General features: G+C 36.2%; 1 protein-coding gene across 7 annotated transcripts in view; it reads right to left on the bottom strand.

Moving 5' to 3' along the window:
• The window catches only part of NKAIN2 (sodium/potassium transporting ATPase interacting 2), a 998,481-nt gene that overhangs the window by 614,674 nt on the left and 361,377 nt on the right, over positions 1-22,430 (bottom strand). The window contains exon 1 of one of the 7 annotated variants that reach the window (XR_006717550.1): positions 14,953-15,019. The exons of the other annotated variants lie outside the window; for them this stretch is intronic. The gene's annotated coding sequence lies outside the window, so the exon portion shown is untranslated. Of the gene's footprint in view, positions 1-14,952; positions 15,020-22,430 lie in introns of those variants that run through there. 7 annotated transcript variants of the gene reach the window in all.

Below are 22,430 nucleotides of genomic sequence, written 5' to 3'. Positions count from 1 at the left end.
TAAGTTTATCCAATCCTTTTAATTTTAGGACTAAACAAAGATGCTTTGTTTGAGCTTAGATTTTTTTCACCCAAAATTAAAAAGACATCTCCTTAGGTTCAACTGTTAAAATGCACACCTGTATGAGTTGTTTCTTCCCTGAGAATTAAGTCAGTCATTTATGAAAGTGAGTGATTATGATAAATCATTAGCATAATCTTATTATTTCCCTCAACACTAAGAGGGTAACCACAGAGTATGGACAGTAAAGGACACAGAATTCTCCACCAAGATACCAGTAGTGAAAGATCAAGGGACCAAGAGAGTCTTCAGCTGGTGGTGAGAACAAAGTAAAATGGCTTATCATGAGGCCCAAGATGACATAAAACAAAATGTTGCTGGAAGGAGTTTGAGAGACTAAAACATAGGAAGGTCCTAAAAATCATGAATTTATTAAAGAGATTTGTAAGCACAGGCAGAAAATAAAACGTAGAAAAATGGTTACTAAAAGGGGAGGTAGGGCACTTTTGAGACCCTTAAGGTCCCAACACTGAAGAAACATGTATTTGTTGAAGGACTAATAGTAAAGATGAGGGGTGACCATGGAAGCTGAAGAGAAGCAAACATTTTGGGATCAGGATGCTTGGGCATATCCTGAAGTAGCAGTTAAGTTTTATAAGTTAGATTTCTTTTTACATTTATAATAAAATAGTGTCTTCTTTGCAAACTTTGAACATTACAAGATAAGAGACAATGACTCTTCATCATTCTGTGAGCATCTGGCCATTTCTTACTGTCTGATGAGTTCTTCTTTTCTTGTTTTGATGATCTGACAGGATATGCATTAGGCCAAAGTACAAATAAAGTCGTTATCAATCTGTATGTGTGGTGGCAGATGTCTGTATCCTCACTATTTCTGCAGTTTTAAATGGCAATCAAACATGCATTTTTTAAAAAACATTTTCCGATCTGAAGGTGACAGTGTAAAATTTCAATCTTGAAAAAGTGACAGGGTTTTCTAATGAGATACACGCATCTGCAAATGAAATAAATCTACCACATTCGGGCCTTTTATAGTTTTGTGGAAACAGTTGTAGGACATGAAATTTCCAAAATGAAACCCAGCATCTCAGTTAATTAGGAAGGATATAAAATGAAACCTTGAAAACCAACAAAAGATGCTATATCAATAATTTACAGTTTTGAAGGAAAAAGAAGCAGTGTTTAAGAAAAGAAATGTTAGGGGAAAATGCTAATAAACATTAACATGAAAATTAATGAGTATCCATAAATTGCTAAATATAAATTTATATTGAGAAAATAATGTGATTATTTTATAGAACATAATAATTATTCTGCCATGCAAGAACTATATATTCCAGGATAAAATTTTCAATTGTAGTTAAAATCCTCAATACAGAGATTGTACTCTAATAATTTACTCTTATACTCATCACATTTCTAAAGCTTGTTAACATCCATTATATCAGCTGTTGCTATGCTTTTATTAGTAATAATGGAAGTATAAAATAAAACATAATATAAGCAAAAAGTTTGTGGTAAATATAAAAAAAATTTATATTTGTGGGCATGTATTTAAACAAGATTGTGGGGTGTGATCATTATGTTACTCCTAAATCCACACTTTTCTTATGACTGCGAGTTCTGCTATTTCTTCCTTCTTATTGTATAACTATTCAACCTCTTTTATCCAAACAAGGCCCATACCTCTCATTACTTAAATCCAATGTGAAAAGCTTCCCAGGAGATTTCTACCTTGACATTTCCCATAGGGGAGAACATCATGACTCCCAATCTACATTTTCCCAAGGAGATAAAGAGCATGAATAAGTGAACGGGTACAAAAATAAAATGATAATGATTAATTCCTCATCTTGCAAAAATATACTTCACATATTTAATATTGTGATTCCAGTAATGTCTAGGCATCCTAGTTGTAATAAATAACATGAAATCTACTAATAAGTATATTTTGTAAACACTAAGATAATACAGCATATTTACAAACTTCTCAAACTGAATATTTTCCTATACATATTTTCGAGAGCTACATTTCCCCAAAAAACTTTTGCAATGCTTAGAACAGTGCCTGGCAGAAGACGCCCACTATAAATGTTTGTTAAATAAAACATAACAACCATCTGCCATTTGAATTATTTTTTCAAGCAGGCCTATTTGTTTCATATCCAAATATTAATATATGGATTTAGACAATCTTATAGGCAGCAAAGTGAGGGGTTATTGGCTACTTCTCAAGCAAAACCACCTGGACCTGAAATTCCCCCAACACATAATATACATAAATTTGATTTTGTAACATTCACTTGGATAGTTACAGTAAAAAAAATATATATATATCAATCCAATTCAGCAAATATGTATCAAAGACCTGCTGTATTTGAAATATTTTACTGGTAATTTCAAAGGATACACAGCTGAATAGGATGAAGTGCCTCTTTAGAGTACAGTATGCTAACAATTATCTTGTTGGAATTCATAATGAAGTGGTGTTTTAAAAATATTTTAAATTATAAAGAAATTCATTATTATAAAGCTTAATTGAATATTTTTATCTTACTTAGATCAACCTATGTATGAATCAATCTGCCTACCCACTTGTCAATCTACCTACATATATCTAGTTATCTATGAAAGGAGGAAAAATCACCTGAAAAAAAAGTGTCAAGCAGGGGAATAAGAAATTTATTCAGAATTTGTGGTTCTAAGCATGGTGCAATATTTAAATCCTTTGCTCCTCTAAATCAAGTAGTGTGTCAAGCTCTCACGGAAAATAAAAGTTCAGTTACTGCCAAAATTAGACACAGTTAATTATTAAAAGTGACAACCAACATCTTCAAGTGCCATCCATTATTTAAGAAGGTTTCCAATTGAGGAGTACTTTGATTCTAATAGAAAACTTCTTTGATGTTTGCACATTGCTTCACAGGAAAAGAAACCAATATAACAGTCACAGTAACAATTCCCTTCAGAAAGTAATACTGTGGATAAAAGAGCCAATATCCAGGGCCTTACCCATGGGTAATTGGTGAAATGGAGAAAATATGCCTAGAGTACCACAGTCTCCCTGCGGTCCCTCTGCTGTCTATCCATTGCCTTTCTACTTCCTTGTTCCCCTCCCTTTGCTCTCAACAGTATTCTTGCAACTTCTGTGGTTCTTGGTTTAAACTTTAATTACCACATTAATTAAAATTACACAGAGTTTTACATTGCTGTCAATTGTTTTTCCACGCCTTTATGTTATTTGATCCTACAATGTAAGTACTACCACATTTTTAAGTCATTAGCTAATTTAAAGCCACTGTATTTGAGACCACTTCTTTCTGATTCCAAATAGGATCAGAACTGCTTACATGTGGAATAGATGGATAAAGTGTTCACTTTTAAATGAGGCAGGCAAGGCTTCCATAGCCTGCATTAAGGAACTTTCCCCCTTCTGATATATCCAGGTCTGTGATCCATTAGTCCTCACAAAAATATGCTTACAAACAATCATATTTTTGTACAGAACTTATATATGGCCTGACAGCTAAGTATCTTAATTCCTCGTTTCAAATTAGAACTCGTGATCTAGGAATTTATTTATTTTGTTTTTATCTGCAAGTTAACATTATATGGTCTTTGCTCATTTTAATCAGGTTGTAGGGACTCTTGGGAAGATGGCGGCGTAGGAGGACACTGGGCTCACCGCGCGTCCTGCTGATCACTTAGATTCCACCTACACCTGCCTAAATAACCCAGAAAACCGCCAGAGGATTAGCAGAACGGAGTCACCGGAGCCAAGCGCAGACGAGAGGCCCATGGAAGAGGGTAGGAAGGGCGGCGAGGCAGTGCGCGCTCCACGGACTGGCGGGAGGGAGCCGGGGCGGAGGGGCGGCTCGCCGGCCAAGCAGAGCCCCCGAGTCTGGCGGGCAAAGCGGAGGGGCCTGACGGACTGTGTTCCGACAGCAAGCGCGACTTAGCGTCTGGGAGGTCATAAGTTAACAGCTCTGCTCGGAAAGCAGGAAGGCTGGAGGACAAAGGGAGGGAGAGCTGCTGAGCCCCTGAACGACAGAGCTCAGTTTGGTGGGGAACAAAGGCGCTCGCCAGCGCCATCTCCCCCGCCCATCCCCCAGCCAAAATCCCAGAGGGAACCAGTTCCTGCCAGGGAACTTGCTCGCTCCGCGCAAACACCCAACTCTGTGCTTCTGCGGAGGAGCCAAACCTCCGGCAGCGGATCTGACTCCCTCCCGCTGCCAAGGGCCCCTCCTGAAGTGGATCACCTAAGGAGAAGCGAACTAAGCCTGCCCCTCCTGCCCCCATGCACCTTGCCTACCCACCCCAGCTAATATGCCAGATCCCCAGCACCACAAGCCTGGCAGTGTGCAAGTAGCCCAGACGGGCCACGCCACCCCACAGTGAATCCCGCCCCTAGGAGAGGGGAAGAGAAGGCACACACCAGTCTGACTGTGGCCCCAGCGGTGGGCCGGGGGCAGACATCAGGTCTGACTGCGACTCCGCCCACCAACTCCAGTTATACACCACAGCACAGGGGAAGTGCCCTGCAGGTCCTCACCACGCCAGGGACTATCCAAAATGACCAAGCGGAAGAATTCCCCTCAGAAGAATCTCCAGGAAATAACAACAGCTAATGAGCTGATCAAAAAGGATTTAAATAATATAACAGAAAGTGAATTTAGAATAATAGTCATAAAATTAATCGCTGGGCTTGAAAACAGTATAGAGGACAGCAGAGAATCTCTTGCTACAGAGATCAAGGGACTAAGGAACAGTCACGAGGAGCTGAAAAATGCTTTAAACGAAATGCAAAACAAAATGGAAACCACCACGGCTCGGATTGAAGAGGCAGAGGAGAGAATAGGTGAACTAGAAGATAAAGTTATGGAAAAAGAGGAAGCTGAGAAAAAGGAGATAAAAAAATCCAGGAGTATGAGGGGAAAATTAGAGAACTAAGTGATACACTAAAAAGAAATAATATACGCATAATTGGTATCCCAGAGGAGGAAGAGAGAGGGAAAGGTGCTGAAGGGGTACTTGAAGAAATCATAGCTGAGAACTTCCCTGAACTGGGGAAGGAAAAAGGCATTGAAATCCAAGAGGCACAGAGACCTCCCTTCAGACGTAACTTGAATCGATCTTCTGCACGACATATCATAGTGAAATTGGCAAAATACAAGGATAAAGAGAAAATTCTGAAAGCAGCAAGGGGTAAACGTGCCCTCACATATAAAGGGAGACCTATAAGACTCGTGACTGATCTCTCTTTTGAAACTTGGCAGGCCAGAAAGAATTGGCACGAGATTTTCAGTGTGCTAGACAGAAAAAATATGCAGCCGAGAATCCTTTATCCAGCAAGTCTGTCATTTAGAATAGAAGGAGAGATAAAGGTCTTCCCAAACAAACAAAAACTGAAGGAATTTGTCACCACTAAACCAGCCCTACAAGAGATCCTAAGGGGGACCCTGTGAGACAAAGTACCAGAGACAACACTACAAGCATAAAACATACAGACATCACAATGACTCTAAACCCGTATCTTTCTATAATAACACTGAATGTAAATGGATTAAATGCGCCAACCAAAAGACATAGGGTATCAGAATGGATAAAAAAACAAGACCCATCTATTTGCTGTCTACAAGAGACTCATTTTAGACCTGAGGACACCTTTAGATTGAGAGTGAGGGGATGGAGAACTATTTATCATGCTACTGGAAGCCAAAAGAAAGCTGGAGTAGCCATACTTATATCAGACAAACTAGACTTTAAATTAAAGGCTGTAACAAGAGATGAAGAAGGACATTATATAATAGTTACAGGGTCTATTCATCAGGAAGAGCTAACAATTTTAAATGTCTATGCGCCGAATACGGGAGCCCCCAAATATATAAAACAACTACTCACAAACATAAGCAACCTTATTGATAAGAATGTGGTAATTGCAGGGGACTTTAACACCCCACTTACAGAAATGGATAGATCATCTAGACACACGATCAATAAAGAAACAAGGGCCCTGAATGAGACATTGGATCAGATGGACTTGACAGATATATTTAGAACTCTGCATCCCAAAGCAACAGAATATACTTTCTTCTCGAGTGCACAAGGAACATTCTCCAAGATAGATCATATACTGGGTCACAAAACAGCCCTTCATAAGTTTACAAGAATTGAAATCATACCATGCATACTTTCAGACCACAATGCTATGAAGCTTGAAATCAACCACAGAAAAAAGTCTGGAAAACCTCCAAAAGCATGGAGGTTAAAGAGCACCCTACTAACGAATGAGTGGGTCAACCAGGCAATTAGAGAAGAAATTAAAAAATATATGGAAACAAACGAAAATGAAAATACAACAATCCAAACGCTTTGGGACGCAGTGAAGGCAGTCCTGAGAGGAAAATACATTGCAATCCAGGCCTATCTCAAGAAACAAGAAAAATCCCAAATACAAAATCTAACAGCACACCTAAAGGAAATAGAAGCAGAACAGCAAAGACACCCCAAACCCAGCAGAAGAAGAGAAATAATAAAGATCAGAGCAGAAATAAACAATATAGAGTCTAAAAAAACTGTAGAGCAGATCAACGAAACCAAGAGTTGGTTTTTTGAAAAAATAAACAAAATTGACAAACCTCTAGCCAGGCTTCTCAAAAAGAAAAGGGAGATGACCCAAATAGATAAAATCATGAATGAAAATGGGATTATTACAACCAATCCCTCAGAGATACAAACAATTATCAGGGAATACTATGAAAAATTATATGCCAACAAATTGGACAACCTGGAAGAAATGGACAAATTCCTGAACACCCACACTCTTCCAAAACTCAATCAGGAGGAAATAGAAAGCTTGAACAGACCCATAACCAGCGAAGAAATTGAATCGGTTATCAAAAATCTCCCAACAAATAAGAGTCCAGGACCAGATGGCTTCCCAGGGGAGTTCTACCAGACGTTTAAAGCAGAGATAATACCTATCCTTCTCAAGCTATTCCAAGAAATAGAAAGGGAAGGAAAACTTCCAGACTCATTCTATGAAGCCAGTATTACTTTGATCCCTAAACCAGACAGAGACCCAGTAAAAAAAGAGAACTACCGGCCAATATCCCTGATGAATATGGATGCAAAAATTCTCAATAAGATACTAGCAAATCGAATTCAATGGCATATAAAAAGAATTATTCACCATGATCAAGTGGGATTCATTCCTGGGATGCAGGGCTGGTTCAACATTCGCAAATCAATCAACGTGATACATCACATTAACAAAAAAAAAGAGAAGAAACATATGATCCTGTCAATCGATGCAGAAAAGGCCTTTGACAAAATCCAGCACCCTTTCTTAATAAAAACCCTTGAGAAAGTCGGGATAGGAGGAACATACTTAAAGATCATAAAAGCCATTTATGAAAAGCCCACAGCTAACATCATCCTCAACGGGGAAAAACTGAGAGCTTTTTCCCTGAGATCAGGAACACAACAGGGATGCCCACTCTCACCGCTGTTGTTTAATATAGTGCTGGAAGTTCTAGCATCAGCAATCAGACAACAAAAGGAAATCAAAGGCATCAAAATTGGCAAAGATGAAATCAAGCTTTCGCTTTTTGCAGATGACATGATATTATACATGGAAAATCCGATAGACTCCACCAAAAGTCTGCTAGAATTGATACATGAATTCAGCAAAGTTGCAGGATACAAAATCAATGTACAGAAATCAGTTGCATTCTTATACACTAACAATGAAGCAACAGAAAGACAAATAAAGAAACTGATCCCATTCACAATTGCACCAAGAAGCATAAAATACCTAGGAATAAATCTAACCAAAGATGTAAAGGATCTGTATGCTGAAAACTATAGAAAGCTGATGAAGGAAATTGAAGAAGATTTAAAGAAATGGAAAGACATTCCCTGCTCATGGATTGGAAAAATAAATATTGTCAAAATGTCAATACTACCCAAAGCTATCTACACATTCAATGCAATCCCAATCAAAATTGCACCAGCATTCTTCTCGAAACTAGAACAAGCCATCCTAAAATTCATATGGAACCACAAAAGGCCCCGAATAGCCAAAGGAATTTTGAAGAAGAAGACCAAAGCAGGAGGCATCACAATCCCAGACTTTAGCCTCTACTACAAAGCTGTCATCATCAAGACAGCATGGTATTGGCACAAAAACAGACACATAGACCAAAGGAATAGAATAGAAACCCCAGAACTAGACCCACAAACGTATGGCCAACTCATCTTTGACAAAGCAGGAAAGAATATCCAATGGAAAAAAGACAGCCTCTTTAACAAATGGTGCTGGGAGAACTGGACAGCAACATGCAGAAGGTTGAAACTAGACCACTTTCTCACACCATTCACAAAAATACTCTCAAAATGGATAAAGGACCTGAATGTGAGACAGGAAACCATCAAAACCTTAGAGGAGAAAGCAGGAAAAGACCTCTCTGACCTCAGCCGTAGCAATCTCTTACTCGACACATCCCCAAAGGCAAGGGAATTAAAAGCAAAAGTGAATTGCTGGGACCTTATGAAGATAAAAAGCTTCTGCACAGCAAAGGAAACAACCAACAAAACTAAACCAACCAACAGAATGGGAAAAGATATTTGCAAATGACATCTCGGACAAAGGGCTAGTATCCAAAATCTATAAAGAGCTCACCAAACTCCACACCCGAAAAACAAATAACCCAGTGAAGAAATGGGCAGAAAACATGAATAGACACTCTCTAAAGAAGACATCCGGATGGCCAACAGGCACATGAAAAGATGTTCAGTGTCGCTCCTTATCAGGGAAATACAAATCAAAACCACACTCAGGTATCACCTCACGCCAGTCAGAGTGGCCAAAATGAACAAATCAGGAGACTATAGATGCTGGAGAGGATGTGGAGAAACGGGAACCCTCTTGCACTGTTGGTGGGAATGCAAATTGGTGCAGCCGCTCTGGAAAGCAGTGTGGAGGTTCCTCAGAAAATTAAAAATAGATCTACCCTATGACCCAGCAATAGCACTGCTAGGAATTTATCCAAGGGATACAGGAGTACTGATGCATAGGGGCACTTGTACCCCAATGTTCATAGCGGTACTCTCAACAATAGCCAAATTATGGAAAGAGCCTAAATGTCCATCAACTGATGACTGGATAAAGAAATTGTGGTTTATATACACAATGCAATACTATGTGGCAATGAGAAAAAATGAAATATGGCCTTTTGTAGCAACGTGGATGGAACTGGAGAGTGTGATGCTAAGTGAAATAAGCCGTACAGAGAAAGACAGATACCATATGGTTTCACTCTTATGTGGATCCTGAGAAACTTGGCAGGAACCCATGGGGGAGGGGGAGGAAAAAAGAAAAAAAAAAAAAGGAAAAAAAAAAAAAGAGGTTAGAGTGGGAGAGAGCCAAAGCATGGGAGACTGTTAAAAACTGAGGGCAGGCTGAGGGTTGATGGGGGTTGGGAGGGAGGAGAGGGTGAGTGATGGGTATTGAGGAGGGCACCTTTTGGGATGAGCACTGGGTGTTGTATGGAAACCAATTTGACAATAAATTTCATATAATAAAAAAGAAAAAAAGAATCTGAAGCAGGTTCTGAACTGTCAGCACAGAGACTGACACGAGAAAAAAAAAATCAGGTTGTAATACCTATATGGTATATCAACTATGTTGGGTCAAAGACTAGTATCTGAAGCAAATGAAAGGATGGCACCATACCTTGTAGAGGTTATTTAAAGGTCTTGGTATGTACCATATTTAAAAATCTAATTGTACTCATTAGTTCTAGTTAGAATTGTATATCTTCTGTTTTGATCACATTGTGCTAAAAATATTTCTTATATTACCCTTCCAATCCAAACTGGCCAGTCATACAGAGGGCACAAAGTCTAGAGCCAGACTGCCCACATATGAATACTGGCTCTCTAATGGATTAGTTCTGTGACGTTGAGGTAGTTACTCAACCACATTGTGGCACAATTTCCCCATCCATAACATGGGACTACTGTACAATATCTATCTCATAAGAATAATGTGACAATGAAAAAGGTAATGTATGTAAAACACTTTAAACCATACCTTCTATGCAATATTCCCCAAATAAGCATTAGCTTTTATTATGTTTCCCACTTTTATAGGATAACTGTAATAATGTATAATATATTGGTGGTATATGTCATATGAGTGATATATACTAATGTTATAGCTTTTGTTTTAATAAGAGATTCTGAAAATCAATATCTAAGCTGTAAGAAGAATGTCAAAGGTAGCCATTTCCAGAATTCAGGCAGGATTATACCAGAAATGTCAGTCTTAAGGAAATCACGTTGAGTCAGGAATTGCCATTCTCTAAACTTACAATTGTCCAGTTTATGCTCAACGGTTTCTGTCTTTCCCTTATAACGAGATGTTTAGACCTCATATGTGAGAAAACAAACTGCATTGCTTCTATCTATGCTCCTTGAACAAATTTATCTCCAAGGATCACTAAAATTGTTCATATAGATTTTTTAACACTACCATCAATTTATGAGTTATAATTGGTATAAAATTCTTCTGTATTGGATTTCAATAGTTTGCAAAATTTCTAAAAATATTTGAGATCAACGTAATATTACTCACTCTTTATTTTACCAAGATAGAATTTTTGAAGAAGGATATGAAGCCTGATATAATAAAGGATAAGTAATTTTTATGCCACAGAGTTAAAAAACTATATGGAAAAGCATTAAAAAAACTACCAAGATATAAACCACAGTAGGAACCAGTTTTATAAGATATGAGATGGTCAAAGGATAATAGTCATAAGATAAAAACTTGCATGTTAATGAAAAAAGACAAAAACAAATATGAATTTAGACAAACCTATAAATGAGAAATTAAAGAATACATACAAGAAACATATGAAAGGTATTCAATCTTACTAATTATCATATCCCGACTAAATTATAATGCAGTATCATATCTCAGTGACATGGAAAAATTATTTTGTTTTTAAATTATATGTTAACATACCAGAAATCTTCATGTTTATCCTTTCTATAAAGTTATTGTTTATTTTTACTACATCCAGACCAAGGTACTGGAGATGCTTCCGTTTACAGCACATTTAAAGGCATCACGTTCCCCCCCTCCCTCAGATAAGAAACAAGAAAAGTACACCTGTTTTACCACTGCTATTCAACATTGCACTGGATGTTGTACCCAAAACAAAGAAGCAAGAAATAAAAGGTGTCCAAATTGGAAAGGAAGAAATAAATCAATCTCTCTTTTTTTTTTTTTTTTTAGACCTGACCCTAAATACAGTGAATCACAAAGAATCCATCCAAAAACACTAGGGGAGCAGTTGTTAAATAAGCCAGGAGCTGGCTGATCCTGAAACCCAGACTGTGAACTATGGAATTCCTGGTGAGAGAGGAGCATGAAGCAGTAGCCTTAGTAGTTAAAAGAAAGTTTAAAAAGCAGATTATGGTAACATAAATCCACTTGTGATTAGAGGGCAGGGGAAAGAAGGGATGATATAAACACACTGAGGAGAACATTTTATGTAGAGCAATAAGCTTATTTAGCAGACTGGAAAATAATGTTGAAAACAAGAAAATCTGGGATGATAAACAAGTGAATTTGGATTTCATTCTGTAAACAGAAAGAGAAAGATTGGGGACATGGGAATACTTCTATTATTAACTTTTGTATTAAAGGTAATGGTATATAAACAACACAACCATCTATGAAGTGAGTGGTCATTGAAATATACAAACTGATCAGATCCCAAATGTAAACAATTCTCATTACCCCTTTATGTAGTAGCCTGCATTATGTGTAGCCCTGTCATATATTTTAAATGCTTGTTTTAACTTTAAATATGTTTGAGGAATTCAACTATTTAAGTTTATGCCAGATGAATTAAGCAAAACATTTTTTTAGAATATTACCTCAATTGTGTAATATTGCCTTTGACTATTATAATATTCCTTGCCTGAAGGATTATATTGTGATTTTTTTTTACAAATGGTAATGCCTCTATACAAATATGTGTCCATTATGCAGGAGTGCATATCTGTTACCCAGGGTGAAGGACAGGTTGATACAAGCATTTCACAGTTGTGTTTTAGATGAGAACCTAATAATAACCGTCTCTGCACAGAGTTCAAAGTGCAAGGAAAGTTAGTTGTGTTAATACCACTGAGCACCCCCATTTTTATAACCCAAACTAAAATGACAATTGAAAAATTTTTCTATTTATTGCTTCAACCCAAAATGGCCTTATTTTAGCAAGTCAGACAGAGATCCTCATAAAGTAAGAGAAGAATCATTATACTAATTGGATGCTTATTAAAATCCTCAGATTTAATTACAAATTCCACAGATGTATGGCTATGCATTTTTACTTAAGTGGTGACATGTAAGTGGTTAAAAAGGAGCCACAGGGATAATCTTCCACCGATGCTAGTAATCTCCAAAGGCCTTGTAGGAGAGACTAATTTGTCACCAAACTCATTTTTCCTTCCTCTCAGGCACATTTCTTCACTGTCCTTATTAGTAGGTATGGTCATGTGACTATATTCTGGCCAATCAAATGTGGGAAAAAGAGGTACTTACTTCTTGGCCTGGCCCTTAACTATCTCCTAATGCAGTCCTCCTATTGCTCTTTGCCTATTGCCTAGTTAAATGAACACACCTTACAGGTATTAGATAAGGATACTGTAGACAAGAAAAGTATGCTGGATCCTAGCACAGCTCTGTAGAGCACAGTACAACACCCGCTCCAGTGTAAGAAATAAATATTTATTAAAGTCACTGAAATTATGGGGTTGGTTTTATAGTACTTAGCCTGTCCTGACCAACACAATCCTGCAAAGTACAGGTGTATCTTTTTTTTTTTTTATCACTATTTTCCCTGAATCTAGATGTATACCCTGGATTTAAGGAAATTCTTGAAGTTTAGTTTAAAATTATGGCTAATCCTTTAATCTTAAATCTGCTGTTAGTGTGAAGGTGGGATGGACAATTTCTAAGTTTCCTTCCAAAACCTTCTGTGACATTCTATGAGTTTAGAATTCTAATTACTATTATTATTATTATTATTTGGTGGGAACTCTTCTATGGATGCTTTCTAAGCATATTTTATTTCTTTCTTTAGCATAGATGTCATCCTGCATGTATCAGATATTTATTTAAATTCTATAAACACCCATGCTCAATTTCACAGTTTAATACAGAACAGATTGAACACTAGAATGTAAAAATGAGAAATAAATACTATAACATAATATCCCTTCTTGGGGCTCCTGGGTGGCTCAGTTGCTTAAGTGTCTGACTCTTGATTTTGGTTCAGGTCATGATCTCACGGGTTGTGCTGGCATCTTGGAGCCTGCTTGGGATTCTCTCCCTCCTTCTCTCTCTCTGCCCCTCCCCCACTAGTAGGCACACTTGTGTGGTCTCTCTCTCTCTCTCTCAAAATAAATAAAAACATAAACTTTAAAAAAATTAAGTATTTCAAGAAAAACACATGATATCTCTTCCTGCTTAAAAGGTCCACATAAACAAAACCTCTATTACATAATAGAAATAAATATGAACAGAATCAAATCCTGCAGCATGGAAGTTTTATTCCCTTATTTTCAAAATAACAGCTATCAATTTAGAAACTTATAATCAATTATCAAGCTATGATGCTCAGCAGAATTTTAAAGAACTGAGAAATGGGAACCACACATCAGGTATGATGCTTATATTTCTTATTCCACTCTATTGCATTAACCCTTAAAAAATAGAAAAATAAAAATATAATGATTATAAGAAAATATTCAAATTATTTCACTTTCTCCATACTTTGATAAAAGAAAATCATACTTGACATGGCTATCATAAAATCAAAATTTACTTAATTTCAACTTCAAGTAGAATTTTAGGAAGAATTAGATTTGTAATAGTGTTAGCAAGATATATCCTCTTTTTGCTCTTTTACAGATTTCTATTTCAAAATTCCCCAAAAAAACATATGAATATTTTGCTAAGCACCAACTCATATTTTGTATCCATAACACTTTTTTGTTGCTTCTGTAAGGCTCAATTTTTTTAAAGACATTTAATCCTCAGAGATGGAGTTTCTGAGATAGGAATAGTTTAGCTCACTTTATAACTGCAATTAGAATATTAGTAAAGTTACTAGAGAGGATTAGTAAAAGCAATTCCAGGAAACACTCAGTCATGTATATTAAACATAATACATGCAGGGGCTCCTGGGTGGCTCAGTCAGCTGAGTGTTCGACTCTTGATTTGGGCTCAGGTCATGATCCTAGAATCCTACTATCCAGACCCATGTTGGGTTCCATGCTGAGCATGAAGCCTATATGAGATTCATTCTCTCTCTCTCTCTCTCTCTCGCTCTCTCTCTCTCTCTCTCTCTCTCTGCCCCTCTCCCCTGCTCACACATTGTCTCTCTAAAATAAGAAAAATAAAATTAACATTAATATATATGTTATGTATGCTAATATATACACATTGCGTGCTAAATGTATGTTAAATTAATGTTAAGGATTTTAAAGTGAATGCCTAAAAAATGTTCATGTAAAGGAATATTAAGACTCAACACAATCACTTCTAATTTACAGGCATACCTTGTTTTATTGCATTTCACATTACTATGTTTCACAGATAATGAATTTTTCATAAATTGAAGGTTTGTGGCAAACCTGTGTCAGCACCATTTTTTCCAATAGCATTTCCTCATTTTGTGTCTATCACATTTTGGTAATACTCACAATGTTTCAATTTTTTTCATTATTATTATATTTGTTAGGTGATATGTGATCTTTGATTCTCCCATTTAATTATTTTGACGCATCATAAACCATTCCTGTATAAGACAACAAACTTCATGTATTTTGTGTTCTGAATACTCTACTTACCAGCTGTTCCATGTCTCCTCCTTAGTCCTCTCTCTTCCTTAGGACACAGCAATATTGAAATTATGCCAATTAATAGTCGTTCAATGGCCTGTAAGTGTTCAAATGAAAGGAAGAGTTGCACAACTCTCACTTTAAATCAAAAGATAGAAATGATGAAGCTTAGTGAGAAAGGAACATCAAAAGTCAAGATAAGCCAAAAGCTAGTCCTATTGTGCCAAATAGGTAGCCAAGTTGTGAATGCCAAGGGAAAGTTCTGAGAAAATTAAAAGTGTATCCAGTGAATACATGAATGATAAGAAAGGAAAACAGCCTTATTGCTGATATGGAGAAAGTTGTAATGGTCTACACAGAAGATCAAACAGCCACAACATTCCCATAAGCAAAGCCTAATCCAGAGCAAGGCCCCATCTCCCTTGAATTCCATGAAGACTGACAGAGGTGAGGAAGCTGCAGAAGAAAAGTCTGAAGCTAACAGAGGTTGGTTCACAAGGTTTAAGGAAAGACATCATCTCTATAACATAAAAGTGCAAGGTTAAGAGGCAATTGCTGATGTAGAAGCTGCAGCATGTTATCCAGAAGATCTAGCTAAGATAATTAACTAAGGTGACTATACTAAAATGGACATTTTCAAAGTAGACAAACAGCCTTGTATTGGGACAACATGCCATATAGAATTTTCTTATCTAGAAAGGAGAAATCTGGCTTTTAAGCTTCAAAAAAACAGGCTCACTCTCTTGCTGTTGGCTAATGCAGCTGGTGGCTTTAAGTTCAAGCCAATGGTCATTCACATTCTGAAAATCCTAGGGCCCTTCAGAATTATGCTAAGTTCATTCTGCCTGTCCTATATAACTGGAACACTAGATTACAGCACATCTGTTTACAACATGGTTTACTATTTGAAGCCCACTGTTGAGACCTAAGGCTCAGAAAAAAAAAAAAAAAAAGATTCATTCCAAAATATTACTGTTGTTGACAATGCACCTGATAACCCAAGAGATCACACAATGAGATTCATGTTATTTTCATGCTTGCTAACACAACATCCATCTGTAGCCCATGGATCAAGGAATAATTATGATCTTCAAGTCTTACTGAAGAAATATATTTAATAGAATATAGTGATGGATAGTGATTCCTCTGATGGATCTAGGCAAAGCAAGGTGAAAATCTTCTGGGTAAGATACGCCATTAAGATGTCATTAAGAACATTCATATTTCATAAAAGGGATTGAAATAGCATCATTTTTGAGAGAGAAAGGGCGTGTGTGCGTGTGTGAGTGCGAGTGCGCACGCACACATGCATGCAAGCATGCGGGAGGGGTAGAGGGAAAGGAGTGACAGAATGTTAAGGAGGCTCCAAGACTAGTGCAGAGCTGGACATGGGGGCTCAATCTCACAACCATGAGATCATGACCTGAGCCAAAATCAAGAGTCAAATGCTTAACCGACTGAGCCATCCAGACACCCCAAAATAGCATCATTAACAGGAGTTTGGAAGAAGTTGATTCCAACCATCAACTTGGAGGGTTTGATTTGGAAAAGGGATGATTCGGAGGATTTCAACACTTCAGTAGAGAAAGTAACTGCACATGTGGTGGAAACAGCAAGAGATCTAGAATTAGAAGTGGAGACTGAAGATGTTACTGAATTGCTGCAAGCTCATGATAAGACTTGAGCAGATGAAGAATTGCTTCCTATGGATGAGCAAAGAAAGTGGTTTCTTGAGAGAATCTACTCCTGGTGAAGATGCTGTGAAGATTGTTAAAATGACAGCATAAGATTTAGAATATTACACGGACTTAATTGATAAAACAGTAGCCAGGTTTGAGAGGACTTACTTCAATTGTGGTGGGAGTTCTAATGTGGTAAAATGGTATAGAGAAATCATTAGTGAAAAGGAAGGTCAATCGATGCAACAAATTCAATTGTTGTCCTGTTTTAAGAAATTGCCACAGACACCTTAACCTCAGCAACTGCTACCCTGATCAGTCAGCAGCCATCAACATCAAAGCAAGACCCTCTACCAACAAAAAGATTATGTTTCACTGAAAGCTCAGATGATGGAAATTTTTAGCAATGATGCATTTTTTAAAGTATGTACATTATTTGTTTTAGACATAATGCTATTGCACACTTAAGACTACAGTATAGTAAAAGCACAACCTTTAAATGTACTGGGAAGCCAAAAATTCATTTGACTCATTTTATTGCAATATTCACTTCATTGCAATGGTCCTGAGACAAACCCACAATATTCCAAGGTTTGTCTCTATGTGTAAAGGCTAGTCATGCTTAATGAAAGAGTAAATATAACAAACACAACGGAAATATAAAGGATTAAGGGGAATACTATGAAAAATTATATGCCAACAAATTGGCAACAAAAACAGATACACTCCTAGAAGTATATAATCTTGTAAAACTTAATCAGAAAGAAATAGAAAATTCAAAAAGACTAGCAGAGAAATTGAATCAGTAATCAAAAACTCCCAAACTCATAGGTGAGTTCTACCAAACGTTCAAAGAAGAGTTAATACTTGTACTTCTCAAACTATTCAAAAAATAAGAGGAAGGAAACTTCCAAATTCATTCTACAAGGCTTAGCATCATTACCTGTATACCAAAACCAGACCAAAACGAAAACAAAAACAAAAAAACTATAAAAAAAGAAGAAAAGAAAGAAGAAGAAGAAGAAGAAGAAGAAGAAGAAGAAGAAGAAGAAGAAGAAGAAGAAGAAGAAGAAGAAGAAGAAGAAGAAAGAAACCTACAGGCCAACATCCCTGATGAACATAGATCCAAAAATCTTTAGCAAACTATTGGCGAACCAAATTCAACAATGCATTAAAAGGAGCACTCACCATGATCAAGTGGGATTTATTCCAGGGATGAAAGAAAGGTTCAACATTCCCAAATCAATCCATGTTACACATCACATTAAAAAAGAAGAAAGATAAAATAATATGATTGTTTCAATAGATGTAGAAAAGCATTTGAGAAAATACAACATCTGTTCATGATAAATCTTTCAACAAAATGGGTTATGAAACATACCACACACAATAAAGGCCATCTATAAAAAACCCACAGCTAATATCCTAACGGTGATTAACCGAAAGCTTTTTCTCTAAGATCAGGAACAAGGACACACACTCTTGCCACTTTTATTCAACATAGTACCTTTTATTCAATTTTTATTCAACATAGTTCTAGCTGCAGCAATTGGATAAGAAAAATAAAGAAAAATCATCTAAATTGATAGGAAAGAAGTAAAACTGTCACTGTTTGCAGATGACATGTTATGTTCAAAAGCCCCCAAGGACTACACAAAAGAACGAATGAATTCAGTAACATTGCAGGATACAAAATTAACACACAGAAATCTGTTGTGTTTTTATGCAGTAATGACAAAGTGGTAGAAAGAATCATTAAGAAACTGTCCCACTTATAACTGCACCAAAAATAATAAAATATCTAAGAGTAAATGTAACCAAGTAGGTGAAAGATCTATACTCTGAAAATTATAAGACACTGTTGAAAGAAATTTAAGATGATACAAACAAATGAAAAGATATATCATGCCCATGAATTAGAAGAATATTGTTAAAATGTCCATAATATTCAAACCTATTTACAGATTCATTGCAATATCTATCAAAATATTAATAGTATTTTTTCAAGAACTAGAACAAATAACCCCTTATTTTTTTATGGAATCACAAAGACCCTGAAGAGCCAGAGCAATCTTGGAAAAAACAAACAAACAAAAACAAAACAAAACAAAACAAAAACCCTGATATCACAATCCCAAATTTAAAGATACACTTCCAAGCTGTAGAAATCAAAATAAGATGGTATTGACACAAAAAGCAGACACAGGTCAATGGAACAGGATGGGAAGCCCAGAAATAAATACACACTTATATAGTCAATTAATCTATGACAAAAGAGGCAGGAATATGGGGAAAAGACGGTCTTTTCAATAAATGTTATTAGAAAAAAATAGCTATTGGAAAAAAGCTATTGGAAAAAATTTTAAATTATAAAAGTGCTTATAAAAAGATAGTAACAAAGCTTCTTAAGAAATTACATGAAATATCCTTCACCAGGATCAAGAGATCAACATTGAGACACTGATTTAGAAAAGTTTATCAAAAACTTACGAGTTAAATATGATGAAGTCTACCAACGAATAATCAGTTTATTGAAAAAGACAAAAGATGTGACTGGTTTAGTCAACTGAGCAAGATAAAGGCATTCTAGATACAATCAAATGTGTATTAAGAACATCCCTGAACTAAAAGGTAAATTGCCCTCTTTGCAATTATAATTTTGTGGTCCGAATGCATATATTGTTCATAAAGTGTGGCTACTTCAAGGCCAAATCCACTATATTTACAGAATATATCAAAGGATTTTTTTGAAACCAAGAAGCCACAGATCTCCTTATTTAAGATAAAATCAGTTCACTGTGTGAGCAGGATGTGATACAGAGAAATGTTCTATAATGAGTTACTGCAATGCTCTCATTGTCCAACTCTAGCTATTAAATTTAATGATTTTGCCAGGTCAGATAACTTTTGCCACACACCAAAGATCCTTCTCCCTGTACACTTTCTACTTAGTGGAGATAAATTCAAGTTAGGCTAAGTAAAGAGAACTATATATGGAAATGACATAGCGTCTTCTTTTATTCATTCATTCAACAAATATTTCTAGAATACCTACTATATGCCAGATACTATTCCAGGTGTACTGAATAGGGCAAGGTTACTATTTCCATTAAGATTACAGAGAACTGCACAATGGAAAAATAAACAAAAAATATTTAAATAATGCCAAGTAGTTCTGTGAGGGAACCAAATAGTTGTGTAGAGCAACAGCATGCAAAGAGGGGAGTGTAAACTACTAGATGATAAAGCAAGGGAACGCCATATTTGAGCTGAATCTGAATGAAATGAGGAAGTAAACCAGGCAAAGATTGATGGAAAGGGAGATTCCATAAGAGCAAAAGGGAGGATCCTGACCTCAGAAACTAATTTGGTTGAGTACCCATTCAGGAAGTCCTTCCACCTGTCAACCCTAAACTGACATGGCTACTAAGGAAATTGCTTTTAATATACTTGATAAAATTTACAAGAGGCTTTTACTACTCATTTTAACTATTCTGCTTGATTATCCTTGATTCTCTAATTGATTCTCCTTTCAAGATAAAGTGTTAGTATCAGGACTAATTTCACAATATCTAAGTACATAATAAATCTAACTGGTCAACAAATAGGCAATGTCTATGAAAGTAGTATTACTGAAATAATTGTTTGCAATAAATAGATACGTAATTCTTAGCACGCAACCACAAATTAAAAAAATAAAACAAACTTAAGAGACTTTAATTCCTGTTATATGCATTGCTTAATATTTTTTTATATAAGAGGAAATTATTTATAACCGATAGGTAACTGAAATTTTAGCTGCTTTTATTTTTTGTTATTTATTTTATTTTATTTTATTTTATTTTATTTTATTTTATTTTATTTTATTTTGAGAAGAAGGGACAGAGCACAAATGCGGATGGGCAGAGACAGAGGGAGAGACAGAATCCCAAGCAGGCTCCACGCTGTCCGCACAGATCCTGATGTGGAGCTCTATCTCACGAACCATGAGACCATGATCTAAGCTGAAATCAAGAGTCAGATGCTCAACTGACTAAGACACCCAGGTGGCCCTTACTTGTTTTTAATATTCTATGTAGAGTTCAAAAATTCTCTTTAAAATCCAGTATACACACAACAGTATTCCTATTACACTGTTATATAATTCTGAACCATGATTTCATCTAGGACAAATGAGAGTTATTTTAATTCTATTGCCGTCACAGCACCCACAACGTACCCACCGTACGATTTTTAGAAATTCAAAGTATGATTACTCCGACAGCATCTTTACTGGTCAGCTGCATATGATCTATGTGAGGTCCCCAGTGGCCCCCTTTCAGGTTTTATAGTTATGGCTAGCATATATGGCTATAATAAACTGTCAATGATGTAATATAATCTTATGTGTTATTAAAAATGTAAATGTTCAATTTGCAAAAATATTATAAGGCAGGAAAGATCCTAATTAGATTTTGCTTCAAACTCTTCACCTCTGATTCAAATGTAATGACAAGTAATATGGAATCAAGACAGAATAAATGCTTGATTTTTCTTTGAGCTCCATATAGGACGAGGGTTCTTAAAAGATAAGGAAATGGTTAGAAATACATCTCTGTGGTCACATGTACTTTGATAAACATTACCCTGCAGTGTTTCAGGTCTCAAATTCAAGAGGCCAAGCATTTAAATAAAATAAATGAATCTGTAATGCATCACTGAAGTCAAAACACATGAACTGACTTTGAGAGTTGGAGGCTACATTTTATTAACATAATTTTCAAACAACCTACCATATTGAGAATATGTAACAAAAGCGGAAACTGAATCACCTGTAGAATTATATTCTTTCATATTTTCTCAGCTGCTAAAAGTTTCAATTCAAAGTTCAATATTCTGCCTATTAGCAACATTTTATTAAGTCTATAATTAGTGATTCTAGTTTTTCCTCAAGGGACATTCCATTTCTAATTTGAAACAACTACTACTGAAGAAAGCTTCTCAATATATCTAAAAACATATTTTTTATTTCAAAATGTTTACAAGTTTTATAAGGTCCCCATAAATGCTTTCTGCTAACACCACAAAGAGCCATGGACATAGGGCAGAAGCTATCACTAAAATATTCTTTTTCACTTATGAAATTCTTGGCCTTAAAGAAATAATAAAGGAATCTAAATTTTGCAAGACATTAATGATAATAAGAGACATCTCTAAAACCCCACAGAATCGACTGGAAAGAGCATCTCTTGACCACGAAAGTCATTTAAAGGAGCAATTAAGTTATGGTCTGAAGTCTGATGTTCTGTCACAAATTTATAATGTCTGGGTTCAACCTGTACTTTTAGCAATGTGGGGATATTATAAAGAAGGTGAGATGCACATTGTTGCTTTGAAACAGAAATAAATTTGGAGTGCCTGGGCAGCTCAGTCAGTTAAGTGTCTGACTATGCCTCAGGTCATGGTCTCATGGTGTGTGAGTTCGAGCCCTGCATCAAGCTCTGTGGTATCAGCACAGAGTCAGCTTCAGATCCTCTGTCGCACCATCTCTCTGCCCCTCCCCTGTTCACATTCTCTCTCTCTAAAGCAAACATTAAAAAACAATTTTTTTTAAATAACAGATTCTCAGTTTTGTGGTTTCACAGTTACGTTTGTGGTGTATATTTTTTTCCACAGTACCCCAGAAACAAAATCTAGTAGTTCAGTGTAATCAGTAGTTAAATCCAAACAACATCACATCACAAATAATTATGGACTAACACTTACTAGACATTTAAAAAAATAATGCACACAAATGAAAGAAAAAATAATACATTTTACGTTGTCCTT

Source organism: Leopardus geoffroyi, chromosome B2 (genome assembly GCF_018350155.1).
Source record: "Leopardus geoffroyi isolate Oge1 chromosome B2, O.geoffroyi_Oge1_pat1.0, whole genome shotgun sequence".
NCBI classification, from domain to species: Eukaryota; Metazoa; Chordata; class Mammalia; order Carnivora; family Felidae; genus Leopardus; species Leopardus geoffroyi.
This window is presented reverse-complemented; position numbering and strand designations above follow the sequence as displayed.